Raw genomic sequence first — 27,873 nt, 5'->3', positions numbered from 1 at the left:
GTAGATCCTCTCATCATACTGCTTAGTGACTTCTTCGAGTTTGTTTTGAGTGCAAGGACTGCATTACTTGATTGTCTCAGATTGTCCAAGTCAAAAAATAGTATTATAGATTGTCGGCCATGAGCAGATTAGAAATTTGACCAACATCAATTGTTAGAGTGTAAAATTTCTTGCCTGAGGGGTAGATCCTCTCATCATACTGCTTAGTGATTTCTTCGAGTCTGTTTTGAGTGCAAGGACTGCATTACTTGATTGTCTCAAATTGTCCCAGTCAAGAAAGAGTATTATAGATAGTCGGTCATGAGCAGATCAGAAAGTTGACCAACATCAATTGTTTCCTCTCTATTCATTTAGATTTTTGGAGAAAACTCTATTATTCATTACAAAAGACAACAACAATGCTAGAATGGTCGTGTAGATGTTAGCGATTATATGAACATCTGGCCCAACAAGTGGATTTTATGTATGGCTTTTGTAATGTATCATTAAATGCAAAAATAATATTTATTTAAAAAAAAAATCAAGACTAAGCCCAATATTGAATGGAAGAATCATCAGCTCAGTGGTGGAATGCTATCACTAAACTTGTATGAAACTAGGTCAAACTTTAATTTCATTTTGAGAGTTTAATTCCAATTTATTGGGAGGAGAGACTCATTCTACAATCCAGTATGAGAGTGATGTGTGATTTTGTCCATACTCAATATGGTGTTGACATGTGTTTTTTAAAAATAAAAATAAATAAGATTTAGTCAATAAGAAAATGTAACCTTTTTCAGAAATGTAAAACTTGAATAAAGATTTGCACTTCCATGAATTTGATCCCTCTCGGTGCATGATACATGATAGATGAGTTGGATCTAAGCTGGTTCAATAAATTGAAAAGGGTCTGCGTGATAGGAATCTAATAAATGATATCTGTCATATTTCTTGTTTGTACTGAGTTTATATTTCCTGTTTGTACCAAGTTGTATGAACGCTGTGGTATGTTGGGCATGTCATGTGCCATATACTCACAAATCTGTCTATTCTTTGTAAGTTAAGCATATTTCAATATAATTTCCAATACGTCACCTTTTAATTCTATATGCCTTTGTTGCAGCACTTGCACATTGAGCAGATATAATGTCAGCGGTTGTTATTAAGGAGCAGCAAGGTTTCTCTTGATGGGTTTATTTTGGAATTAATAACTATATACGCATGCTCAGTCTAGTCTAGGCAAGATGGGACTAATTGGATCAGACCCTCTAACCTGACATCAGAGAAGAAGGGATTAATGGGTTGAAATCTTGTTGGTCCAATTTTCTTGCCAAGGTAAGTTAAGTAACCCCAAATTGAAAAAAGATAAACTGTGTATTCCAAACCTGATTAAGCAGATGCAGGTGATTCCCAAACTTTATTTCGATTCAATTCTCTCTTCTGATGCAAATACCTAGGTAACATGCAAAACAGAGAAATTTTAGATTTCAGATTTTTGAAAAGCTTGAAGCAAAATAATTATGAAATTATAATTTTTTTAATCCTCATTTTCAGTGTTTAGTTTTAAAACTTTTAAATTATTTTGAGTTAAATTCGTGTTTTATCTGAAGGAGGGTGAGACAGTTAAAGATTATTCTTATGAATAGAAAGAATTAATATAAATTTGATTAATCTTATTTAATTATTTTTTTTAAATATAATAAAATAATATTTTAAAATATTCTCATTTTATGAGTGCTTTAACTTGATAATAGATATTTATAAGAATCGTTGATTGAGCAGATAGGCTCATTCTGCAACCCAGTATGAGGGGTGTGTAATTTTGTCTGGTTCCTGCGCATTAAAAATAAAAATAAAAGTTATGCGTAAAAATAATGTCCACTACAATAAAAAAAAAATGAATATGCTATAAAGTAGAAGTAAAAAAATGTAGGAGTAAAATGTTTACATCTTATAATTTTCAAAAATATTTTAACAATAGATTTAAATAAACTCTTCGAAGATCTATGTTAACTAATTATGTCTACTTCATATATATATATATATATATATGTAGTTAGTTAAAATAACTCTGAAGAAGTTTGTATATGAAGGAATTTGATCCCTCTCGGCTCATATTAGCTTTGTACTTAAGATGGATCTATGCTAAAAAGATATTATAAAATATATAAAAGTGACTATGATCAGCAAGACATACTTAATTTTTTTTAATGATAAATTAGCCCCGTTTAATATGTTTAATAAATATAGAGCAGTTTTTGTTTACATTTTCATTGCTTTCGATCAAATTTTTTGTAATCATGGTGCATGTTGAAGGCTTATGTTTATTAGTTAATTTGGTATTAATAGATTTTTAATATATAAAATTCTTTGTAATTATGGTGCATGTTGAAGGCTTATGTTTATTAGTTAATTTGATATTAATAGATTTTTAATATATGGTGAATTTTATGTTTATTAGTTAATTCCATTTTAATAAATTTCTATTATGTTTTTTATTTTTTAAAATTTAAGTTAATCTATGTCATTAGATAATTATATAATTATTTGGTTTTTAATTTATTTAATAAAACAAGGATCATATTTCTAAATTTTAGCCAAGAAAAACATAAAAAACATACAAGTTCATTTCAAACTCTACAAAACCTTAAAACAATTATTCAAATTTCCCAATGATCATTTAGATTCATTGGTGGGCCCTGGGATTTATAAAATTCCATGTTGTTGTGGATATTTTTATATTGGTCAAATTGGTAGATTCGTTAAGCTAGAAAAACACATATTTCCCAATGATCATTTGGATTCATTGGTGGGCCTTGGGGTTTATTAAATTCCATGATTTTGTGGATATTTTTATATTGGCAAAATCGGTAGATTCATTTAAGCCCGGCCCAAAAAAACACAACCAATACATATCATTTTGAAAATCAGTGTTTGTTGAACATGCTTATAAATCCAACCACCTCATATTCTTTGGCCAAGCTAAAACCCTTGTCCCTGCTCCCTTCCATTCCACCCAGATCATCCACTAAGCCCTCAAAATCTGGATAACTTTAATCATAAAGATGGATACAAGTTAAGCCATTCTTGGAAGTCTCTCATTCAAATGCTTAATCTTTAATCTTTAACTGCAAACCCTCCCCCTTATTAATTTCTCAAATTAATTTCCTCTTCCCCTCCTTTCAAGAATTTATTTCATGCCATTTTAAAAAAACCCAAAGAAATTGAACTCCTATGCTATGTACCATGTGCTTGCAAGGATTGCCATTATTATGGGACATTTATGTTACTATAACTTTCTTCTTACATTTAACCTCCTCTTACATTTTTTAGAATGATATATAAAAACTCAAATTTTGCTTGTATTTCATTGTCCGTATATTTGGCTTGATTATTATCGTCCACATTCCTCTGCTCTGCCTGTAGGCATTCCTTTGCATCTCTTGGTGCAATTTCTCGTATTAAACACTTGGGTTTATTAGTACCTTAGGTTTATAATATTAATAATTCATTGAGCTTGTTGATCACTTAGGTTTATAATATTTATCCCTTGGGTTTACTAATATTTTGGGTTTATAATATTAAACCCTAGGGTTTATTAGTCACTTGGGTTTATAATATTAATAATTCATTGGTTTGTTAATCACTTAGATTTATAATATTAATACCTTGGGTTTACTAATTCCTTGGATTTATAATATTAAACCATTGGATTTGTTAGTCCCTTGGATATATAATATTAATAATTCCTTGGGTTTTTTTATCGCTTAGGTTTATAATATTTACCCCTTGGTTTTATAATCTTAAACCCTTATGTTTATTAGTCCCTTCGGTTTATAATACTAATAAATCCTTAGGTTTATAATTTAATCCCTTAGGTTTATAATATTAATAAACCCAAGGGTTTATTAATTCCTTGAGTTTAAAAAATTAATTCCTAGGTTTTATTAATTCCTTGGGTTTTTAATATGTATCCCTTGGGTTTTTAATATTTATCCCTTGGGTTTACTAATTCGTTGGGTTTATAATATTAATAATCTCATGGGTTTATTAATCCCTTGGGTTTGAAATGTTAATTGTTAGAGCTCATTAATCGCATGTGTTTTTAATATAGATTCATTGGATTATCCCTTGAGTTTACTAGTTCATTGAGTTAATAATATTAAACCCTTGGGTTTATTGGTCGCTTGAGTTTATAATATTAATAATCCATTGGGTTTATAATATTAACAATTCCTTGGATTTATAATTTAATCTCTTCCCTTTATTATTATATTAAATTTTTATATATATTATATATTTTATTTCCAAGTAATAGTATAATATTTTAGTTTAATATAGTCTATATATATTTAATTTTATTAATATACTCCAAGTAAATATATAAAATATATTGACAATTATATTAGTGAATATATAATAATTATTGTCGATAGCATAATGGTGAGAAATAAATACAGTAACTAAATGTTATTATTATATTATATGTGAATTATATTATAGTTTTAAATATAACTATTAACATATTAGGATAATTGTATAAATAAAAAATAATATGGTTATTATTATTTATAGAGTTATTAATATTGAGAAATAGTTAGCCTTTAACAAAATACACCTAACAATTATTAATGTGGTGGGTGGTAGATATATTGTGAAAATTGGCAATTAGGGCCAAACTACACATGGGTCTTCATATTTATGACAACTGTTATTTTTCTTGGATTCCTCTCTCCGAGAGGTGTAGGATTGATCTAAAGATCATCCCATTCTGACACGTGCAAATGAAGTTATGAATTTATTTTGATTATGGACAAATTGACAAGGTCGTTCAGCAAACTCATGTAGGCTCAAAAGCCCAACAGTCACGTCTATGCATACTCAATGTTAGCCTATAAATACATGATGCCTCATCCTCATTTGGACACACTCATCTTCACACATCTCTCTCTCTCTCTCATCTGATTGGGTAAGGATTTATGGGCAGCTCCTCTTTCCACACGTGCAAAGGAAAGGAAGGGCATTTTCTGTTTTAGTGTTGCACAAGTTTGACCAAATTTCTAGAAGGTTGTTTTGGGTTGTGTTGACCAAGCGTTGACCTATTTGACTGTGTTTTTCTCAGGCTTATCTATGATTAGGCAAGCCGCATTTCTGGGCACAGAAATCGAGGCAATCCATTGACTGTTTGACCAGCATTGATTTTGTTTAGGGCTGACCACAAGTTGATTGTTTGACCAGACTTTGACTGTGTTGAATTTGATAGTTTTGAGGATTGTTTCATCTTGTTGTTTGGAGGTTGAAGTTGACCGAATTTTTTAGGGTCAAAACCACCCTGTTGACTTTTCTAGTTAGGGCTCTTTTGCCGCTATTATAAATTATCAGAATTTGTAGATTGTACTATCTCTATCTGTTGAACTATTGAAGACTATAAGAAGAATTGATCAAGGGTTTCACCACATTGGAGTTTGTCCCTGGCTGGTGCCACATCTTGTGTCCTCTTGTCTTGGCTTGTCTTCTACTATTTATGTGCATGTTCTATCTGCATTTTACTATCATGTTGATGTGCTTTCTAAACTAGATATTGATATTGGGCTAGTAAAGGAATTGAAGTAAAATTGCTCTAAAGCATAGAACATACCATTGTTGCCTAAAATTAACATGGAATCAGAGTTGAGGTGAAGACAAAGCTCAAGCAAGAGTGAAAGATAAATCACCAAATACAATTGGACAAGGACAAAGAGGCTCAACGGGTTCCTCGTCCTACTTCCCGACTGAAGACAAGCTCCATGATAAATCTGACTAGCATGGATGTAAGATGTCTCTTGATTTGACCTTGGAAGAAAAAGAAGTGATGGATTATGTGCAGGGTAAAATCCCTGAAACTCCTTCAAATGCACCGGCTGATGCGAAGACCAAGTACAATAAGGTTGAATTCAAAGCGAAGAATATTATTAGGGATTCCACTGACAAGCATCTAGTGGCCTATATCTCTTAATTGAAGACCTCTAAGGAGATATATGATAGGTTGGTCGACATGTTCAAGGTTAGTAATGCTAATCAAATTCTATTTCTCAAGAATAAGTTGAAGGATATTAAGAAGGGCAAGGAAGAGGACATTCAATCCTATTTCTTGAGGATTACTGAGATCAAGAATGATCTACTCTTTATTGGAGAATTCATTCCTGATAGGGAACTTACTCTCACCACCCTTGGAGGACTCCCACCTAAGTGGTATGTATTTAGAACCACTATATTAAACAATGATCAAATTCAAGGGTTTGAAGAATTGATGTCGAGATGCATTCAAGAAGAAACAAGAATGGTGGAGCAATAAATGACTTCTAATAGAAGCAACCCCATTGCATTCTCCGCTCATGCCAAGAGGAAGAACAATGCGAGTTCAAAGAAGCAAAGTCAAGGAAGACCAGGATTCAAAAATGGAAGGAAGGGAAGATGCTTTTTTTGCAATAAGTTTGGCCACTATGCAAGGGAGTGTCCTAATAGAAGGGATACACCTCGAGATGATGACTATCATAACAGCTCCAGGGGAAACTTCAACAACAACAATCAAAGGAATGGGAAGTCCAATGGAAAAGGAAAAAGGAATGTGAGACATCAAGGAAATGGTCGACCCTCCAAGAAATCAAGGAACTCCAGGTATGAAGAATCCAATGTAGTTAACAACAAGCAAAAAGAGTACTATCTTATATCGTCCCTCTCCACTTCCTCTCCTCCTAACACTTTAGGAAATTGGTTGATTGATAGTGGTGCCTCATGGAACTTCACCAGACACAAGGAATCCCTCTCTAATCTGATAAAAAAGGAGACAAACTTGGAGATCATCCTTAGAGACGATGCCACCAATCCCATGAAAGGAGTAGGGAATGTTACCCTTCAATTGAATCAAGATAACACTATTCATTTGCAAGAAGTATTATATGTACCCGATCTCAAGAAGAACCTGGTGTCCATTTCAGCAATGGAAGATAAAGGATTCAAGGTAGCTTTTATCGATGGAAAGGTACATGTTTGGAAAAGAAATTTTAAATATGTGTTTACTCTTGGGTTCAGGGTTGTATCAAGTTGGAGGAAGTCCATTGGGAGCCATGTCTTGTGACACATCTCTACAATTTGAACTATGGCACCGGAGGTTCTCCCATCTTCATTATAAAGCCCTTCCCAATGTGAGACAAATAGTGATAGGCATGCCCGAGTTCAAAGTAGAGCATTAAGGTGTATGTTCAGGATGTGCCGAAGGAAAAATTACAAGGGGACCATTCCCCTCAAGTAATAGCAAGACCATAGAAATATTGCAATTGATCCACTCCGACATCTCTGGTATGATGTTTGTAAACTCCTTGGGAGGATAATTATATTATCTCACCTTTGTGGATGATTATTCTTGCAAGACCTGGATCTACTTCTTGACGAAGAAGGATGAAGTGTTCACATTGTTCCGACATTTCAAAGCCTTGATCGAAAACCAATTCGAGAAGAAAATCAAGATATTGAGGACTGATAATGGGACCAAGTACGAATCCAATGAATTCCAAGATTATTGCAGAGAAGTTGGAATTAAGAGGGATACTATAACGCCATACACTCCCTAGCATAATGTTGTGGTTGAAAGGAAGAATCGCTCTATTGTAGAAGTTGTTTGTGCCACGCTTCATGATTAAGGCCTTCTAACGTTTCTATGGGTTGAAGCTGCAAATACCACCGTGTACGTTCAAAACAGATGCCCTCATCAAGCATTGGACTCCAAGACTCCTGAATAAATGTTCATTGGTAAGAAACCTGATTTCTCTCATTTTAGAATTTTTGGAAGCCTCGTATATTTTCATGTGCCGAAAGAGAAAAGAAGCAAATTGGGTACATCTAGGAAGAAAGGAATCTTTGTGGGCTATAGTGAAAATTCTAAGGGATATAGAATTTATGTGGATGGTCAAAAGGAAGTTGATATAAGTCATGATGTCACCTTCAATGAGGCTATGGCCCTCAAGAAGATCAATAACCTTCCCATCCAAAGGAAGGACAAAGAAGCTAACATGGGAATTAGGGTGAAAAAGAGGACGAAACGATGCCTGATGTTGATGAACCTATGGATCCTATTGATCCACTCCCTCATGAACCTTCCTCCTCCAAGAGGAGACCCACATGGCTTAGGGAGACTCTTGAAGATGCTGAGAGGCACATTGCAACAAGGGAGACTTTCTATGAAAGAAAGAAGCCAAACAGGTATCAAGATATTTGACCGCCATGAGCACTATCATTCAAAATGATCCTTCATCATTTGAAGAAGTCGTGAAGCAACAAGTATGGAAGGAAGCTATGAATGAAGAATACGAGTCAATTACGAAGAATGATGTCTAGGATGTGGTCCCTAGACCCCAGGACAAATCGGTTGGTAATTCTAAGTGGCTCTACAAAATCAAGCATGGAGCTGTGGAAGTGTAGAAAAGTTCAAGTCTCGCTCTGTTGCTCGAGGATTCTCTCAAAAGGAAGGTGTAGATTACGATGAGATATTTGCACTTGTTTCCCAATACACCACCATATGCTCGATCATAGCCCTTGTTGCCTCGCAAGGATGGAACCTACATTAGAAGGATGTCAAGACTGCCTTCTTGCATCGTTCAATCAAACAGGAAGTCTATGTGGAACAACTCGAGGGGTTTGAATTTCATGATCGAGAATCTCATGTATGCAGGCTGAATAAAGCTCTTTGTGAATTGAAGCAAGCACCTCGGGCTTGGTATGAGAGAATCGATAGCTATCTAATGAAGTTGGGATTCACTATAAGTGAAGTTGATCCAAACCTTTACTATAAGGTTGAAAATGATAAACCTCTCATTCTGGTACTTTATGTGGACGACCTCTTTTGGATAGATGTAGGCCCTCTCATTCACAAATGTAAGAGGAAGTTGGCTTCTAAATTTGAGATGAAGGACCTAGGATCGATGCACTATTTCCTAGGGTTGGAGGTCTGACAAAAGCTAGGTGAAATTTTCCTCTCTCAAGGAAAATATGTTGTGAAGATATTGGAAATATTTGGGATGGCGGACTACAAGCGTGTGACTACTCCAATGGAACTTAACTTTAAGAATTTATGCGGTAGTGATGTTGGACTTGAATTGGAAATGCTTATGAGTGTTGTCAACTCATAGGAGCACTGATGTTCTTGGTGAACTCTCGTCCGAAAATATGCTTTGGAGTTAACACATTGATCCAATACATGGTTGAGACTCATCATATACATTGGATTGTGTTAGCCTCCTGCTGCAGTAGGTTAATCATCTTTCATGATCGACATTTTTTCATGCCAAATATGTCGTGCTATGCATGCTGCAATGCTCCATATTTGCTACAAATGGCCAAAAAAGTATCCATAGGATTGTGCTGGTCTAAGGGCCACTGCTGTGTTCCAATTTTGATAAGCAATTCATTTTTCGGTCCAAGGCAGTTTTTTTTTAGTTGGAGGTACTCAGGCTGGAGTTCACTAACATCTCTCTTTTTCTCATCACCCTTATTATATAACTCCCTATTAGTTTTTCCCTTCCCCTATTAAAATCATGTATATAAATCCCCCTATGTAAATACCCCTCCCTGGCATTATAGCCATAATTCTACCAAGTCCGGGAAATCTCAGTCCATCTGGGACTGTTTTTAGCCCATCCGCGTCATTGAGGAACTGGTTTGACATCTGGTCAGCTAGTAACCTCTCCCTTAACCCCAAAGACCCCCAAAAAACCCATGATTTCACCTTTCCCCGTGAAAAATTTCACCCCACCGCTGTAAAAACCCACATTCCGCCCCTAACCCAAAGTTCCTGCGCATAAATATTAACCCGCGCCTTTATTTAACCCCGTAAACCCATTTTCCTAAGTTTATAACCCATCCGCCGCGCATATTAAATTCGGAATATTCCTATGAATATTCCCACCCGTTAACCCCCTATCCCGTCGCGTCCGCCGCCAGCCGTCCGATCCACAGCCCCGCAGATCTACGGCTGGCGGGCATCCTCATCCCCGACGCGCCCGGCCTTTAACGTTCGGGAGTTCGGCGGTTTTGCCGCCGTACTCCCGCCACGCGTCAGGCGTCGGGCTGTGGCGGAGCCCCCCCCTCCGAAACCGCCATCCCTTAAAAGCGGTGCGCCACATACCGCTTACCGCCCCGCCCGGTGACGTCACCAGCCCACGTCACCCCCTGCACAGTCATGCCCACGTCACCCCCCTGCCCAGTCACCCGATGAGTCACCTGCCTGCGTGGCCCCCTGCCAAGTCACTGCCACGTGTCCCCGCCACCGTACCTGCCACATCATCGATCGTACGTGATGACGTCATCCCGCCATGTCGCCATGCTGACGTCACCCGCCGTACAATGCTGACGTCATCAGCACTTTTTTGGGTGCAGAGGTGCAAAAATCGCACTTCGGAGCCCCGAAATCGAATTCTGAGGCAGTTTTTGATGAGCGATTTGCGCCTCGCAGGATTTTTTAGGCCGAAATGGAGAATCTTCAGGGAATCTTTAAGGAATCTTCGCTCCATGCAGCCCCAGGAAGCCCGAAAAGGCGCAGAAATGATTCGTTTTCTTCACAGAGCATATTAAAAGGATCATAAGACACCAGCAGTTCCCCTCCTCGACTCCACGCCCAATGGTTTGAAACATTCAGACTATACTCAGCCTCTCTACCTGAAAGTGTCAGTTTTCCCACCAAAACTCAATCAAAACCCCTGTGCATCATATCTAGCCTAAAATCACCCCTTCAACAAAGCTAAATCATAAAGAGAGAGCCCTCTCTAACTGTAGGCAGGCTACGGCCTGCAGTCCAAAGTTGGTTTGTGGTTACCTCGGCCGTATCCCTTTAGGAGTCAAAAGGGACAACCTGAGTGATAACATAATGGAGACTCTGCTGGGGAGATGAATCATGCGTTTATTAGTGTAAATCCTCAATTTTGACCAGTTCGCCTCATTTTCTGGAGAAAGTGTTCCTTTTCTTCAGGGTTTTTCATGTTCAGCTCTGATCTGTGACGGTGGACAGAGATCAGGCACTTCAAGGTTACATCATCCACCTGGCGACTCCACATCATCCTCATAATAAAGACTCCACTGGAGAAATGAACCCGAAGGAATTATATAAGCAGATCAGGCTCTCGACTTGGACTATCATCCAAGAAATCATGTTCTTTCTCTCGCACCAGATTTTGTTGTGCATATTGTACTTTAAAAGCGATTTTATGTCAGATTTTTATATTTTTCCTTTGGAAAAGGTTGTTGAAAAGCCTCCTTGCACCTCAGAGCAGCAACTTTCAAATGCTGTGGAAGATCATCATACAGCCAAGGAGGAACCAAAAATAGAGTCCAGTCTTCTAGTTCCTGTACATACTCCTGCGCCTCGTAAAGTTCCTGAAAGATATAAGCCGCTCATTTTGCCTCCTGTGCTTGGTCCTCTGCCGGAAAATCATCCTGAATATCCCCCTAGATTCGATGGAGAGAATGGCACTATTGCCCAGAAACATATCCAGGCTTTTGAAGATTATCTTAATACATTTGAAGTGGAAAATGAAGATGTCAGTCTTAGACTATTTGCCCTTTCTTTGCAAAGCGAAGCTAGGACTTGGTTTAAAGCGTTGCCTGAGGCGAGCATCTCTAAGTTTCGGCAGTGTGCCAAGCTTTTCCTTGATAGATGGAGGATCAGAGGTAATCTCTTCTTGCTCATCGATGAATACAATCATTTAGAAAGGCATCCAAATGAATCTGTTCAGCAGTTTTCAATCAGATTCAATCAAGTTTATCAAGCCATGCCTCTAAATATAAGACCTCCCCTTGATTTAGCTCTATTGCAATATCCTAGAGAATTTGACATAGAAATGGAATTCTGTCTGAGAGAAAGACGCCCGTCCACTTTGAAACAGATGCAGGACATAGCTGTGGACGTAGAGGCAAATCTAAAAAGGAGGGAAGAACAGCGCAAAGCAGAGCAAGAAGAAAGATTTCATAGCGTGTTACAAAAGACAGAGGAAATGATGCAGCTGATCACAATGAAAGTGGAAAGTTCAGAGCACCAGAACAGATCTGTTTCACAACAGGAAAGTAGTGACATTCACGAACAAACCTGCCACAAAACAGATGACATATTCATCCAGCCATACATGATGGAGCAGTCTCCTGATATACTGTGTGAATATAATAGCTTCTCTTCTTTCAACTGTCTGCCCAAGTACGATCTGTATGATGATGATTATGAGCCTAACAACCAAATCAGCCTTGCAGAGGAATCAGATCCTATTTTGGCAGGAAGCAGTGTTCAGGTTCAGCTACCTGAACCCAATGATCAGCGTGCCCGTCTCAGCTATGAAGAAAAGGAGGAAAACGCAGAGTGTGTTCATTGCAGTGAAGGAACTTTACCCTTTTGTTTTGAATCTTTTCAATTTATCAAGGATAACTATCATGCTATATATGATCAAGTGTCACCACGCGCTGCTATTGACCGTCTGGAGGTTAATCAAGATATTGTTCCAAAGGTATCGCCTCTAGTTTTGCAGCCCCAAAGAGCCATTGAATATCAGATTGAGGAGGACCCAGAAGCAGCAGTATATGACCAAATGATCCAAGTGGATCCCCTGCCTCTTTGTTTTCAGCCATCTGAGTTATTCAAAGAAGAAGAAGACCAGCAGCCTGCTCAGATCAGTCAAGTCCTATTCAAGCCAGATTGTAATAAATTGCAAACACCTCTGCAAGTTCCGAATGACCTATCCACTGGCAAGCAGAATGATGAAAGAGATCAATGCACGTCGCCATCAACAGGCTGCAAGACTCAGTATCGAATTATCAATGATCTCCCGACTCCAAGGCATGGTAGTGATCCTGAACCTTTGTACAGTTGTTTAATTCAGCCAAAAAATTGTATATATATGTTGCAGGACAGTTTTGTACAGTATTTAAACACTGCAAAGGAGGTCAGTAGCTTCCTGATCTTCTCAAAGATTGACAAAGCCATAAAAAATTGCAAAATCTCAGTTGGTGTCACTAGCAAGCACAAGCAGCAAAGCCCACTCATGTTATTATTACTTAAGTGGCTGCATTGGCTATTTCACTTCACCTAACAGCAAAGTAAGTGCTAGTTAGGGTAGGTAGGTAGGTAGGATCAATAAGGCAGCCAGCCAAGAGAAATTTGCAGAACACAGCAACAATTGAATACAAGGCAGTCTGACCTGCTGTTCTTGGCTTTTCACAAGGAAAAGCCATCCCCAAGTGGAGCCACTGTTAGCCTCCTGCTGCAGCAGGTTAATCATCTTTCATGATCGACATTTTTTCATGCCAAATATGTCGTGCTATGCATGCTGCAATGCTCCATATTTGCTACAGATGGCCAAAAAAGTATCCATAGGATTGTGCTAGTCTAAGGGCCACTGCTGTGTTCCAATTTTGATAAGCAATTCATTTTTCGGTCCGAGACAGTTTTTTTTTAGTTGGAGGTACTCAGGTTGGAGTTCGCTAACATCTCTCTTTTTCTTATCACCCTTATTATATAACTCCCTATTAGTTTTTCCCTTCCCCTATTAAAATCATGTATATAAATCCCCCTATGTAAATACCCCTCCCTAGCATTATAGCCATAATTCTACCAAGTCCAAGAAATCTCAGTCCATCTGGGACTGTTTTTAGCCCATCTGCGTCATTGAGGAACTGGTTTGACATCTGGTCAGCTAGTAACCTCTCCCTTAACCCCAAAGACCCCAAAAAACCCATGATTTCACCTTTCCCCGTGAAAAATTTCACCCCACCGCTGTAAAAACCCACATTCCGCCCCTAACCCAAAGTTCCTGTGCATAAATATTAACCCGCGCCTTTATTTAACCCCGTAAACCCATTTTCCTAAGTTTATAACCCATCCGCCGCGCATATTAAATTCGAAATATTCCTGCGAATATTCCCGCCCGTTAACCCCCTATCCCGTCGCGTCCGCCGCCAGCCGTCCGATCCACAGCCCCGCAGATCTACGGCTGGCGGGCATCCTCATCCCCGACGCGCCCGGCCTTTAACGTCCAGGAGTTCGGCGGTTTTGCCGCCGTACTCCCGCCACGCGTCAGGCGCCGGGCTGTGGCGGAGCCCCCCCCTCTGAAACCGCCATCCCTTAAAAGCGGTGCGCCACATACCGCTTACCGCCCCGCCCGGTGACGTCACCAGCCCACGTCACCCCCTGCCCAGTCACCCGATGAGTCACCTGCCTGCGTGGCCTCCTGCCACGTCACTGCCACGTGTCCCCGCCACCGTACCTGCCATGTCATCGACCGTACGTGATGACGTCATGCTGACATCATCCCGCCATGTCGCCATGCTGACGTCACCCACCGTACAATGATGACGTCATGCTGATGTCATCCCGCCATGTCACCATGCTGACATCATGCTGACGTCACCCGCCGTACAATGCTGACGTCATGCTAACGTCATCAGCACTTTTTTGGGTGCAGAGGCGCAAAAATCGCACTTCGGAGCCCCGAAATCGAATTCTGAATCGCTCATCGCAGGATTTTTTAGGCCGAAATGGAGAATCTTCAGGGAATCTTTAAGGAATCTTTACTCCATGCAGCCCCTGGAAGCCCGAAAAGGCGCAGAAATGATTCGTTTTCTTCACAGAGCATATCAAAAGGATCAGAAGACAATTCCAGATGATACAGAGGCCGAACAGCTGCCATTTACTGGTGATTAGACCCGCAGCACATCAGATCCGCAGTCCAGATTTTGTCAGAGAGTATCAGTGGAAGAAAAGACGCCAGAGAGAATCAGTCATGATTTTTTAGGGGCTCAAGGCACCTGAACATTGATGAAGCCCCCAGAAAGTCAAATCGATAAGCATCAGCCCATCCTTGCCTTCAAATCACCGTCAAGGCATTCAAAGCACCAGGACAGCAAGGAAGCAGAGACCCATGCTCATTTATTGCAGAAATCACTGCAGCAAGCCACCAAGGACAGCATCATTTATTCAGTTTTGATACATCGGCCCTGAGCACGGCCCGAGATATTTTTTGTATTTATTTTAGGATAGGATTAGGTCAAGTAGTCATTTTTTATGACCTAATTAGGTCAAGATGTAATAAAGGAACTCTGCAGAGAGTTTTGCCCTATATATACCACCCTCTGTATAGTTCTAAGGGTTGGTCAAATGATAATTTTCACTAGAGACTCGTTGTGTATACCTGAACTTTTCTGTAATCAAAGATTGCTTAAAGCTTGGAGAGAGAACTGTCTTTTGTTGATGAATGTGTTGAAGAGTTGAAGATGGAATTCCTGCGCTGCGACCTGAAGCAATAAGTGCCTTTTATCTCTGTTTATGTGTTTGCCATTATCCAAATAACAGGAAGAAAGAATAGCCTAGAATTAGTTTAAATACTCTCTATGCTCAATTCCTGTTGTTTCTTGATGTTTTCTTCTGAATGAATTGGTCATGAACATTGAATTCCTTTTGGCTCATGTTTGCCCTAGTTCACCTGTGCTGGCCAATTACCTAGGGATTCTTAACTGCCCCTAGGTAGCGCCCTGTTACTTTCTCTACTAATCTGTTGGAGAGATTCTTAACTGCCTCTCTTTCTTTAGCTTTCAGTTCATCCATTAAACCTGAAAATTGCTTCAACCTCAGTTATCTTGCTCCATGTTCCCTCACTATTATTAAGGAAACACAGCAGCAGTTCCCCTCCTCGACTCCACGCCCAATGGTTTGAAACATTCAGACTATACTCAGCCTCTCTACCTGAAAGTGTCAGTTTTCCCACCAAAACTCAATCAAAACCCCTGTGCATCATATCTAGCCTAAAATGACCCCTTCAACAACGCTAAATCATAAAGAGAGAGCCCTCTCTGACTGCAGGCAGGCTACGGCCTGCAGTCCAAAGTTGGTTTGTGGTTACCTCGGCCGTATCCCTTTAGGAGTCAAAAGGGACAACCTGAGTGATAACATAATGGCGACTCCGCTGGGGAGATGAATCATGCGTTTATTAGTGTAAATCCTCAATTTTGACCAGTTCGCCTCGTTTTCTGGAGAAAGTGTTCCTTTTCTTCAGGGTTTTTCATGTTCAGCTCTGATCTGTGACGGTGGACAGAGATCAGGCACTTCAAGGTTACATCATCCACCTGGCGACTCCACATCATCCTCATAATAAAGACTCCGCTGGAGAAATGAACCCGAAGGAATTATATAAGCATATCAGGCTCTCGACTTGGACTATCATCCAAGAAATCATGTTCTTTCTCTTGCACCAGATTTTGCTGTGCATATTGTACTTTAAAAGCGATTTTATGTCAGATTTTTATGTTTTTCCTTTGGAAAAGGTTGTTGAAAAGCCTCCTTGCACCTCAGAGCAGCAGCTTTCAAATGCTATGGAAGATCATCATACAGCCAAGGAGGAACCAAAAATAGAGTCCAGTCTTCTAGTTCCTGTACATACTCCCGTGCCTCGTAAAGTTCCTGAAAGATATAAGCCGCTCATTTTGCCTCCTGTGCTTGGTCCTCTGCCGGCAAATCATCCTGAATATCTCCCTAGATTCGATGGAGAGAATGGCACTACTGCCCAGAAACATATCCAGGCTTTTGAAGATTATCTTAATACATTTGAAGTGGAAAATGAAGATGTCAGTCTTAGACTATTTACCCTTTCTTTGCAAAGCGAAGCTAAGACTTGGTTTAAAGCGTTGCCTGAGGCGAGCATCTCTAAGTTTCGGCAGTGTGCCAAGATTTTCCTTGATAGATGGAGGATCAGAGGTAATCTCTTCTTGCTCATCGAAGAATACAATCATTTAGAAAGGCATCCAGATGAATCTGTTCAGCAGTTTTCAGACAGATTCAATCAAGTTTATCAAGCCATGCCTCTAAATATAAGACCTCCCCTTGATTTAGCTCTATTGCAATATCCTAGAGCATTTGACACAGAAATGGAATTCTGTCTGAGAGAAAGATGCCCGTCCACTTTGAAACAGATGCAGGACATAGCTGTGGACGTAGAGGCAAATCTAAAAAGGAGGGAAGAACAACGCAAAGCAGAGCAAGAAGAAAGATTTCATAGCGTGTTACAAAAGACAGAGGAAATGATGCAGCTGATCACAATGAAAGTGGAAAGTTCAGAGCACCAGAACAGATCTGTTTCACAACAGGAAAGTAGTGACATTTGGTGGGCTCTAGTATTGTAGCAATAATGCTACAACTCCTGGAGCTTCCTTCTCTAATTTTATCAACCCGGTAGTTCGTAACAAACTTGGAAGCGACGATGCTGTATGCACAAGTACTAGCTCTTGCCACAGCTGTCACTTGGTCAGCTGGCACAAGTCCACTAGGAGCTTAAGCCAACTTCTATGAGCTCTTAGAAGAATCTTTTTAATTGATGGATGAAAGCTAACTCGAAGGAAGCTAATCTAATCGCAAAAATAAACTGAAAGCCAAAAAGAAACGCAAACCCTAGCAAACCCTAATTCTACCAGCTAGTCCTACTGACGCAAAGGAGAGAATGCAAACTACTGAAAGAGATGCCATTACTTCTAGGAGGGTAAAATGCATGTGTCTAAGTTATCACTATCTGAAGAAAACATCTTTTTGTATTTTTGTTTAAGTTATTAGAATTATCGTGCATGTGCTTTTAACTAGTTTTCCACTGTGCAGGGATGGATCAAGGGATGAAATGCTTTGGGAAAGGTTGGGATGGTACAGAGAGGGTATAAGGGATCCCTAACATTCTTTCTGAGAGTTTCACAAAGTCTGGATGCCATGCAACCGTGTTTATGAACTTCTACAGGAAGTCTGCAGAGGTTTCTACAGGAAGTTCTGAAGTTCTTCTACAGGATGTTTCGGAATGGAATTTTTGAGGATGGGTGATTGATGGAAGATGCATGGATGGTTATGGAGGTAGGATGGGGGTCTGAAGTGACCCAGGAACTGATGGATGGAGTGGTGAGATGATATGTGGAAGGCTGATTTGGCTTTAAGGTAGTTGAGACAACAATGGAGAAGAAGGTAGGGTTACGTGGGCAAGAGGATGGGTGTGAAGTGAGAAGCCTAGATATGGGATGAATCAGATGGCTCTGATGAAGCTTGACCATGTGAGTGAGTGATAGAGATGCCCTGCACAATGCACATGCAACCGAATCAATGAATTCTTGCAAACAAACTAAGTCCTAGCTAACTTAATCTAACTGTCAATGAAATGGATAAACAGCAGCCTCGTTTGGAAATAGAACCATGTACATCACATGAGCAAGAACATTCCGAAAGATCTAAATGCATGACAAACTCCTACCAATCGATTCCCAAACATAAAAAGCTACTTTAACCAACAAAAACAACCAAAATAACAAAGCAAGATCTAAAGAGCAGATTTTATTTTAAGAACGCAGCAAACACACATAAAGATAAACAGGGGAGGTACTGGGCGCTTGAGATGGGCCCAACCCCAAGAGCTACAGCCTCCTAAGAGAGATTTAGAGCTGGTGCAAAGCTGAATTCATCTTTATTAATCAAGAATGAAGAGTTACATCAAAACTGTCCACAAGAAGGACTTGAAAATGAGCTGAAAGCAAAGCTAATCTATTGCATAAAAATCGAATTACAAAATGACTACAAAATGAATACAAAATGACTAGCTACTGGCTACTATCTACTAGCTAACTAGCTAACATCCACTGGCTAACCCAAATGAGGCCCTAAGCCTTCTTATTTATACAATTTGAGGACCCAACAGTCCTCCTAAAATTTAGGGACTCGGCTGCCCAAAACTTGGAGTTAACAGCAGTCCTACTTGACTTGCTTGGCTGCCCTTGTGTTGATTGATTCGGTGGCCCTTGAACTCCGAACTGATGGTGGAGAATTCGAGGTAAGGGCCCATAAATGAAGGGGACGCCTTCCTACAAATCCTCTAGCTTGTTCTCCCACGAATTTGGCTGCCAAGTGCTCATTAAGACCTTCAATTTTGTCTCCAAATTGACCAAAAAGGCTACACAAAGCACCCATTAGACTTGTTGGCATAATGACTAACCAAATTCACTCTATTAACATAAATATGATCAAAAACATGCAATAAACTAATGAGAATGGTGGATTAAGTCAAATTAGGAGGTTGAATGAGCCCAAATAATTGTCCATTTTTGGGGCTCATCATCACCCCCCTACTGAAAGTGTTGCTCATCCTCTGAGCAACCAATCTCTCTCCTCATCTTTGATGGCCCTGGTGGCTTCTTTGGCTAACATATCGGCTGATTCCTCCTTTGGCTTCCCTCTTTTCAAACTTCCTGTAGAAACAGTTCGCTGGCTTCCTGTAGAAACAGTCTGCTAACTTCCTGTAGAACCAATTTTCTCTGACTTTGCTTGCTTGGCTGGGGGTGCCTTCTCCTTGAACTGTGCTGCTGCCTAAAAGCTGATGAATCCAACACAAATGGCAAGTCTAATGTATTATAAAAGCACACAAGTACAATGAACTGCCCGAGAATAGATATTGCATGCCAAAGCTGGATGGGAAAAAGTGTTTCCAGGCCTTTAACTGAATCAAATGGCATTCTTAATCTTGGATTTGAACTTTGCTAAAAATTGATAACAGAAGCAGAACAGAACATAAGATAGATCAAGGGCAGAGAAAATATGACTTGCTCACATATCACTGCTATGAATCAGCATTTCCCTTCAATCTGAAATTGCTTCATTGAGATCTTGATCTTGCTATGAATGTAATTATGCCAAGACTTCCAGCGCTGAGACTGAGGTTGTCCTCATTATTGCACCATTATTACATCATCATTGAGACCCTCACTGTTGCTTCTTTATCATATCCATGAAGTCTACCTGAAGGTTAGATCTCCATGTGTGTCTAAACTGTGATTGCAACTGTGGAATTTTATTTCAAATACCCATTGAGAGATATCAAATTACAGTTCACACTGAGGTATGCAGGCTAATATAAATTGCATGCTGAGATCCTTGATCATAGGACAGATCCTTCAACTTCATCTCTTTGATGAAAACACTTGCAGGTTGACAAGATGATGTTTATACATATTCCTAGGTTTATACATCCATAGATATTTCCTTTAATCATAGGTATGCTGAGTATCACATATATTCGTTGTGATATGTCTAGACAGATCTGAATATAGAGCCGAGATGTAACCCTTGTTATTTCTGCAATATATATACACAGTCTTCTCTGTCCCTCAACTGCAAGTTTCACAGTAACAATCCTTCCATCAATGGTTTTGTTTGGTTCCTCACGGGCTCACTTAGTAGCCTCCACCGTCTCGAGAGTCACAAATGCAAATCCCTTGTTGGTGAAAAATACATACAACATTAACCAAGACAAATACAGCCAAACAATCTAGGCCTCGGAAAAACATGCATAAATCTCTAAGAATAGAGACATTTTAAACTGCCCATCATAAAGAAATCTGATGTATCTTAGATTTGTAACCTAGATTTGCTGGTATTCTAATCATATGCAACTGAACCTTCTTCCATCTCTCCATATTTGGAAGAAAACTTCTAGAATATTATCATTGGCCATGTCATATGAAATACGACCAAGGTAAAGTTTCCTTTGAGCTTGATTTGCACTTTAACCAGGACCTGTTCCCACCACTGACTAATTTCTTACAGTAATCCCGCTCTTTCTTCAAGCTTCGAACTGGATGAAGAAAAACTTGGGCTTCTCTGCTCTGGAAGACTCTGCTGTGTAAAACGTCTTCCTGTAGAAACGCCTGTAGATTGTGATAGGTGGGAAAAAAATTTTAAAAACGATAGAAATCTAAGAAATCAGGAAGAAAACTTGTATATGACCATTGGTTAACTGATCTGGAAGTGGTGGATGCGTGCTCCAGTTGTAACTGCAGTTGAACAGAGGGTGTGAGAGTCAGCCGAGCGTCATTTAATTTTGGCGTGATTCATGGTGAGGGAGTGCAGTGGCCAAGCGTATGTGGCCACATGCAGACGGCAGTGCTGTGATGAGCTGCATGGCCTCTTTCCGTTAATCAGTTGCACTGGAGTTACCACTGTCTGTTTTTTTTTATTTTATTTTAAAAAAAAAAAATTAATTCCCCGTGACTGACTACACACATGCGTTGATGATCCCTGGATGAGTGCAATCAGACTTGCTACCTTTCTAACTGAATCTCACCATCTCATTCATTCATACAATGCTTTAGATTAGATCTATGCAAATAGAGGAACAAGTTTAGTCACGTACCTGCAAGTCGTGCGTGGCTGCTTTGCTGCATGCATGTGTTGATCTTCATTTGCTGCATGCATGTGTTGATGTAGTTGCATGGTGGCTTTATTGATGATTCATGGTTGTTTTTTTCTTGTGCAAGTGTCCTCTGGATAGATCCAAGCTGCAGGAGTTCATTTCCACGTTCAGACCTGCACGTTCAAGTTGCTGCTGCTGCATTGTCACAGAACCAGAACTTGTTTTCGCCATTTCTCCCAAACGGCAAAGCGGATCGATCTGAAACTTGCTGAGCATGTGTCTATCATCATTATGCATCTCCCATAGAAAAATCGTGATCAATGGATGCACGGATTTCGAGAAAAATGGAAAATGGCTGAAGATTTCAGAGATCGATTTCTCGGAAACCGTGCATCGGAATCGGCTGAAACTTCTTGGGTAGGTTACCATCACTCATATGCATATCCCCATGAAACAGGTTTTGAAACGGATGCACGGATATGGAGAAAATGCAAAAATGGCTGATGGTGATAGAGGCTGATTTCTTCGAAACCGTGCACCGGAATTGCATGGAACTGCTCAGGAATGTTTCCATCAACCTTGTACAATTCCCCATAAAACGGTTTGTCAAATGGATGCATGGTTCTCAAGTTATGGCAAAAACAAATTTTGTTCTATGTCTTTTTGCTTCAAGGCACTTTGCATGTGTTTGCATGGAAGGGAAAACTGAGCTTGGGCTATGATGCAGGTATGGAGATGATGGAGGAGGAGTTGGAAGATTGCATGAGGACTTCTGAACCCTTGAGGAAGCTACCATGTTCGCCAAACCACTTTTTGAAATCCATGTCTAGTTTCCCACAATTTCTACAGGAAGTTCCTGTAGAAGCACAATGAGAAGCACAATGAGGTGGAAAAAATGATGGAGAAAGGCAAGGGATGGACACACAAGTGCTTGTAGGCCTAATCAACAGATTCCCACCATCAGATTCCATTTTAGACTTGAATTTGGTTCGTCCAAAGGTTCTACAGGATGTTTCCTGTAGAAATACAGAGCTTCCTGTAGAAGGCACAAGAAAAATTCCTTTAACCTTGATTTGAGTGCTCCTCCTGTCATGAAACGTCCTTCTTGCAACCTGCAATTAGCCAATGGAATTAGTTTTATTTTTCTTTTTCTTTTTCTCTTTTTTTTTGAAAAACAACTAGGGCGCCTCATGGAGGTTTTCACCCTAATTGCCTGCCCTGGGCGCCTCCAAGGGAGGTTTTCACCCAGAGATCTTATTCTCTTTTCTCTTTTTTTCCAACCCATTGACCGCCTCATGGAGGTTTTCAATCAATGAGCCAATCTAAGGCGCCTCCGAGGAGGTTTTCACCTTAGATTTCTATTTTCCTATTTTTTCATTTTTTTTCTTTTTCTTTTTTCTCTTTTTTTTCTTTTTTTCTACCCTACCCTACTTGAAAAACAAAATCGTTCTCAAGTATAAGAATACTTCCAATGGAGCCATGTGCACATCGATATTAGAGACAAAATGATGTGGAGGCTCTAAATGCATGCTTGGATAGGTATCCAGATCTCAGAGACCAAACGATCTGACCTTGAAGGGATCAAACATAGCTGAGGAAGAGAGTACTGCTGCCACTTAGTGACTGTCTGGAACCATGTCTCAATATAGCTTTGATATCCTTGGTCCTTTTGCTGATCTGGATCATTCTTCATGTCACCTTCTATCATGACTTTCTCATCTTCCTCTTTTTGCTGATCTTTCTCTTGAGCACATGGAGGATTTGATGGTAACCATGAAGGAACTCTCTCGATCTCTGATTCTGATCTCTTCTCTTCATCAAGTGCAGCCCATGGTTCTTTGATATCCTCTTTGGAACCTTCTTTTTCCTTTGGTCCTTCAATGTTGTCAATAGATTCTCTCTTTTGCAACACTCTTCCTGAGCTTTGGTGAACATCATTGAGCTCAAAAGGAGTCATTTGCACATGTTGTGCCTCAGCTTTGCAATTGGGTTGAGCTACTCCATTGTATGGCTTTGGAAATGGTACAGGTAGTTGAGTGGAGGTGTGAAATTGAGATGGAGATGGATGGAATTGTGGTTGGGTAGGCATTTGGGGTTGCCTTGGTGGAGGAGGAGGCGATGGTTGTGGATGAGCAGGTGGTGGAGGAAAATGAGCGGGATGAGAGTTGTACTAGGGCCTCCACTCCTGATAAGGTGCATTCCACTGAGGCTGTGGCTGAGCATAAGAGTGAAACGAATGAGCAGTTGATTGGGCATAATATGGATCTGTGAAGGAACAAGGAGGAGGTGTGAACCAGGAAGGATGAGCAGGGGGACCCCAAGAAGGCATGAAAGTGGCTTGGTAGGGGTCATAACAGGTCTCAGATGTCCCTTGCAATTCCTGTTGGTAAGATCTAGGTTCATGTGGCCTCCTTTGGTTCATATAATAGAGTGATTCAGTGGCTCCTTTGGCTCTCTGATATGCAGCTTTGATTCTGGGTAAGGAAGGGCACTGATCTGTAGGATGGTATTCTTCACATACAAAACACACTTCCATGGAGTACAGTGGACATTCGTTCCTAGGATGCTTTCTAGGGCACCTAGGACAAAAAATGTCCAAAGCCCTCTTGGCTTCTTCTTGCTTCTTTTGGATCCGCAAGGTATCGAGTTGCATGGCAATAAACTGCCTCATATCACTTTTGAAATCTTTGATCTGATTTTCAAATTCATCTTTGGACAAGATGTTGCTCCCAACATTTCTGCTTGTAGCCATTTGCTCCAGAGGAATGGTTTCTTCTTCTTCTCCCCTAGAGGTTCTTTAAATATGCCTTGATGTCCACCCAGGGGTTCTTTAATCACAGCCATCGAAGAAGAGAGAACGTTGGCTGTGTGAAGCAGTGGGGGTGTTGTGCAATCATTTTTTTTAACTTATCTCTACTCCTACAAGACATGAAATGAAATCTTTTTGGTTGATTTTTTCTTTTTTCTACTTCTACATGCAAAACTGAAATAGATTGAACTGCAACTATCTTGCTAAAATGAAAATGCGGAATTGAAATGAAAGCAGGAAAGGACTAGTCTATTTTGCTCAAATGAAATTGCAGGAATGAAATGCTAGGCTACGCTTGCGGAATTGAAATGCTAATCTACACTTGCAGAAATGAAATTGCAGAATTGAAATGCTAATCTATGAAAGCGAGAAATGCTAATCTATGAAAGCGGGAAATGCTAATCTAATTTTGCAAAAAGGAAATTGCATAATGGAAACGAAATAAACTACTTAGCAGAAGATTGTAGTGGAAAATAGAAGAAAAGCGACAATCACCAATACTCTGACGCTTCCCCGGCAACGGCGCCAAAAAGATGGTGGGCTCCAGTAATGTAGCAATAATGCTACAACTCCTGGAGCTTCCTTCTCTAATTTTATCAACCCGGTAGTTCGTAACAAACTTGGAAGCGACGGTGCTGTATGCACAAGTACTAGCTCTTGCCGCAACTGTCACTTGGTCAGCTGGCACAAGTCCACTAGGAGCTTAAGCCAACTTCTATGAGCTCTTAGAAGAAGCTTTTTAATTGATGGATGAAAGCTAACTCGAAGGAAGCTAATCTAATCGCAAAAAGAAACTGAAAGCCAAAAAGAAACGCAAACCCTAGCAAACCCTAATTCTACCAGCTAGTCCTACTGACGCAAAGGAGAGCATGCAAACTACTGAAAGAGATGCCATTACTTCTAGGAGGGTAAAATGCATGTGTCTAAGTTATCACTATCTGAAGAAAACATCTTTTTGTATTTTTGTTTAAGTTATTAGAATTATCATGCATGTGCTTTTAACTAGTTTTCCACTGTGCAGGGATGGATCAAGGGATGAAATGCTTTGGGAAAGGTTGGGATGGTACAGAGAGGGTCTAAGAGATCCCTAACATTCTTTCTAAGAGTTTCACAAAGTCTGGATGCCATGCAACCGTGTTTATGAACTTCTACAGGAAGTCTGCAGGGGTTTCTACAGGAAGTTCTGAAGTTCTTCTACAGGATGTTTCGGAATGGGATTTTTGAGGATGGGTGATTGATGGAAGATGCATGGATGGTTATGGAGGTAGGATGGGGGTCTGAAGTGACCCAGGAACTGATGGATGGAGTGGTGAGATGATATGTGGAAGGCTGATTTGGCTTTAAGGTAGTTGAGACAACAATGGAGAAGAAGGTAGGGTTACGTGGGCAAGAGGATGGGTGTGAAGCGAGAAGCCTAGATATGGGATGAATCAGATGGCTCTGATGAAGCTTGACCATGTGAGTGAGTGATAGAGATGCCCTGCACAATGCACATGCAACTGAATCAATGAATTCTTGCAAACAAACTAAGTCCTAGCTAACTTAATCTAACTGTCAATGAAATGGATAAACAGCAGCCTCGTTTGGAAAGAGAACCATGTACATCACGTGAGCAAGAACATTCTGAAAGATCTAAATGCATGACAAACTCCTACCAATCGATTCCCAAACATAAAAAGCTACTTTAACCAACAAAAACAACCAAAATAACAAAGCAAGATCTAAAGAGCAGATTTTATTTTAAGAACGCAGCAAACACACATAAAGATAAACAGGGGAGGTATTGGGCGCTTGAGATGGGCCCAACCCCAAGAGCTACAGCCTCCCAAGAGAGATTTAGAGCTGGTGCAAAGCTGAATTCATCTTTATTAATCAAGAATGAAGAGTTACATCAAAACTGTCCACAAGAAGGACTTGAAAATGAGCTGAAAGCAAAGCTAATCTATTGCATAAAAATCGAATTACAAAATGACTACAAAATGAATACAAAATGACTAGCTACTGGCTACTATCTACTAGCTAACTAGCTAACATCCACTGGCTAACAAAATGACTAACTGGCTAACCCAAATGAGGCCCTAAGCCTTCTTATTTATACAATTTGAGGACCCAACAGTCCTCCTAAAATTTAGGGACTCGGCTGCCCAAAACTTGGAGTTAACAGCAGTCCTACTTGACTTGCTTGGCTGCCCTTGTGTTGATTGATTCGGTGGCCCTTGAACTCTGAGCTGATGGTGGAGAATTCGAGGTAAGGACCCATAAATGAAGGGGACGCCTTCCTACAAATCCTCTAGCTTGTTATCCCACGAATTTGGCTGCCAAGTGCTCATTAAGACCTTCAATTTTGTCTCCAAATTGACCAAAAAGGCTACACAAAGCACCCATTAGACTTGTTGGCATAATGACTAACCAAATTCACTCTATTAACATAAATATGATCAAAAACATGCAATAAACTAATGAGAATGGTGGATTAAGTCAAATTAGGAGGTTGAATGAGCCCAAATAATTGTCCATTTTTGGGGCTCATCAACATTCACGAACAAACCTGCCACAAAACAGATGACATATTCATCCAGCCATACATGATGGAGCAGTGTCCTGATATACTGTGTGAATATAATAGCTTCTCTTCTTTCAACTGTCTGCCCAAGTACGATCTGTATGATGATGATTATGAGCCTAACAACCAAATCAGCCTTGCAGAGGAATCAGATCCTATTTTGGCAGGAAGCAGTGTTCAGGTTCAGCTACCTGAACCCAATGATCAGCGTGCCCGTCTCAGCTATGAAGAAAAGGAGGAAAACGCAGAGTGTGTTCATTGCAGTGAAGGAACTTTACCCTTTTGTTTTGAATCTTTTCAATTTATCAAGGATAACTATCATACTATATATGATCAAGTGTCACCACGCACTGCTATTGACCGTCTGGAGGTTAATCAAGATATTGTTCCAAAGGTATCGCCTCTAGTTTTGCAGCCCCAAAGAGCCATTGAATATCAGATTGAGGAGGACCCAGAAGCAGCAGTATATGACCAAATGATCCAAGTGGATCCCCTGCCTCTTTGGTTTCAGCCATCTGAGTTATTCAAAGAAGAAGAAGACCAGCAGCCTGCTCAGATCAGTCAAGTCCTATTCAAGCCAGATTGTAATAAATTGCAGACACCTCTGCAAGTTCTGAATGACCTATCCGCTGGCAGGCAGAATGATGAAAGAGATCAATGCACGTCGCCATCAACAGGCTGCAAGGCTCAGTATCGAGTTGTCAATGATCTCCCGACTCCAAGGCATGGTAGTGATCCTGAACCTTTGTACAGTCCTTTAATTCAGCCAAAAAATTGTATATATATGTTGCAGGACAGTTTTGTACAGTATTTAAACACTGCAAAGGAGGTCAGTAGCTTCCTGATCTTCTCAAAGATTGACAAAGCCATAACAAATTGCAAAATCTCAGTTGGTGTCACTAGCAAGCACAAGCAGCAAAGCCCACTCATGTTATTATTACTTAAGTGGCTGCATTGGCTATTTCACTTCACCTAACAGCAAAGTAAGTGCTGGTTAGGGTAGGTAGGTAGGTAGGATCAATAAGGCGGCCAGCCATGAGAAATTTGCAGAACACAACAACAATTGAATACAAGGCAGTCTGACCTGCTATTCTTGGCTTTTCACAAGGAAAAGCCATCCCCAAGTGGAGCCACTGTTAGCCTCCTGCTGCAACAGGTTAATCATCTTTCATGATCGACATTTTTTCATGCCAAATATGTCGTGTTATGCATGCTGCAATGCTCCATATTTGCTACAGATGGCCAAAAAAGTATCCATAGGATTGTGTTGGTCTAAGGGCCACTGTTGTGTTCCAATTTTGATAAGCAAT

The sequence above is a fragment of the Pinus tabuliformis genome, chromosome 4_1 (genome assembly GCF_031772625.1).
Source record: "Pinus tabuliformis cultivar Carrire ecotype Pingquan chromosome 4_1, CPIR1, whole genome shotgun sequence".
NCBI lineage: Eukaryota > Viridiplantae > Streptophyta > Pinopsida > Pinales > Pinaceae > Pinus > Pinus tabuliformis.
The sequence above is the reverse complement of the archived record's forward strand: the minus strand, read 5'-3'. Positions refer to the sequence as shown.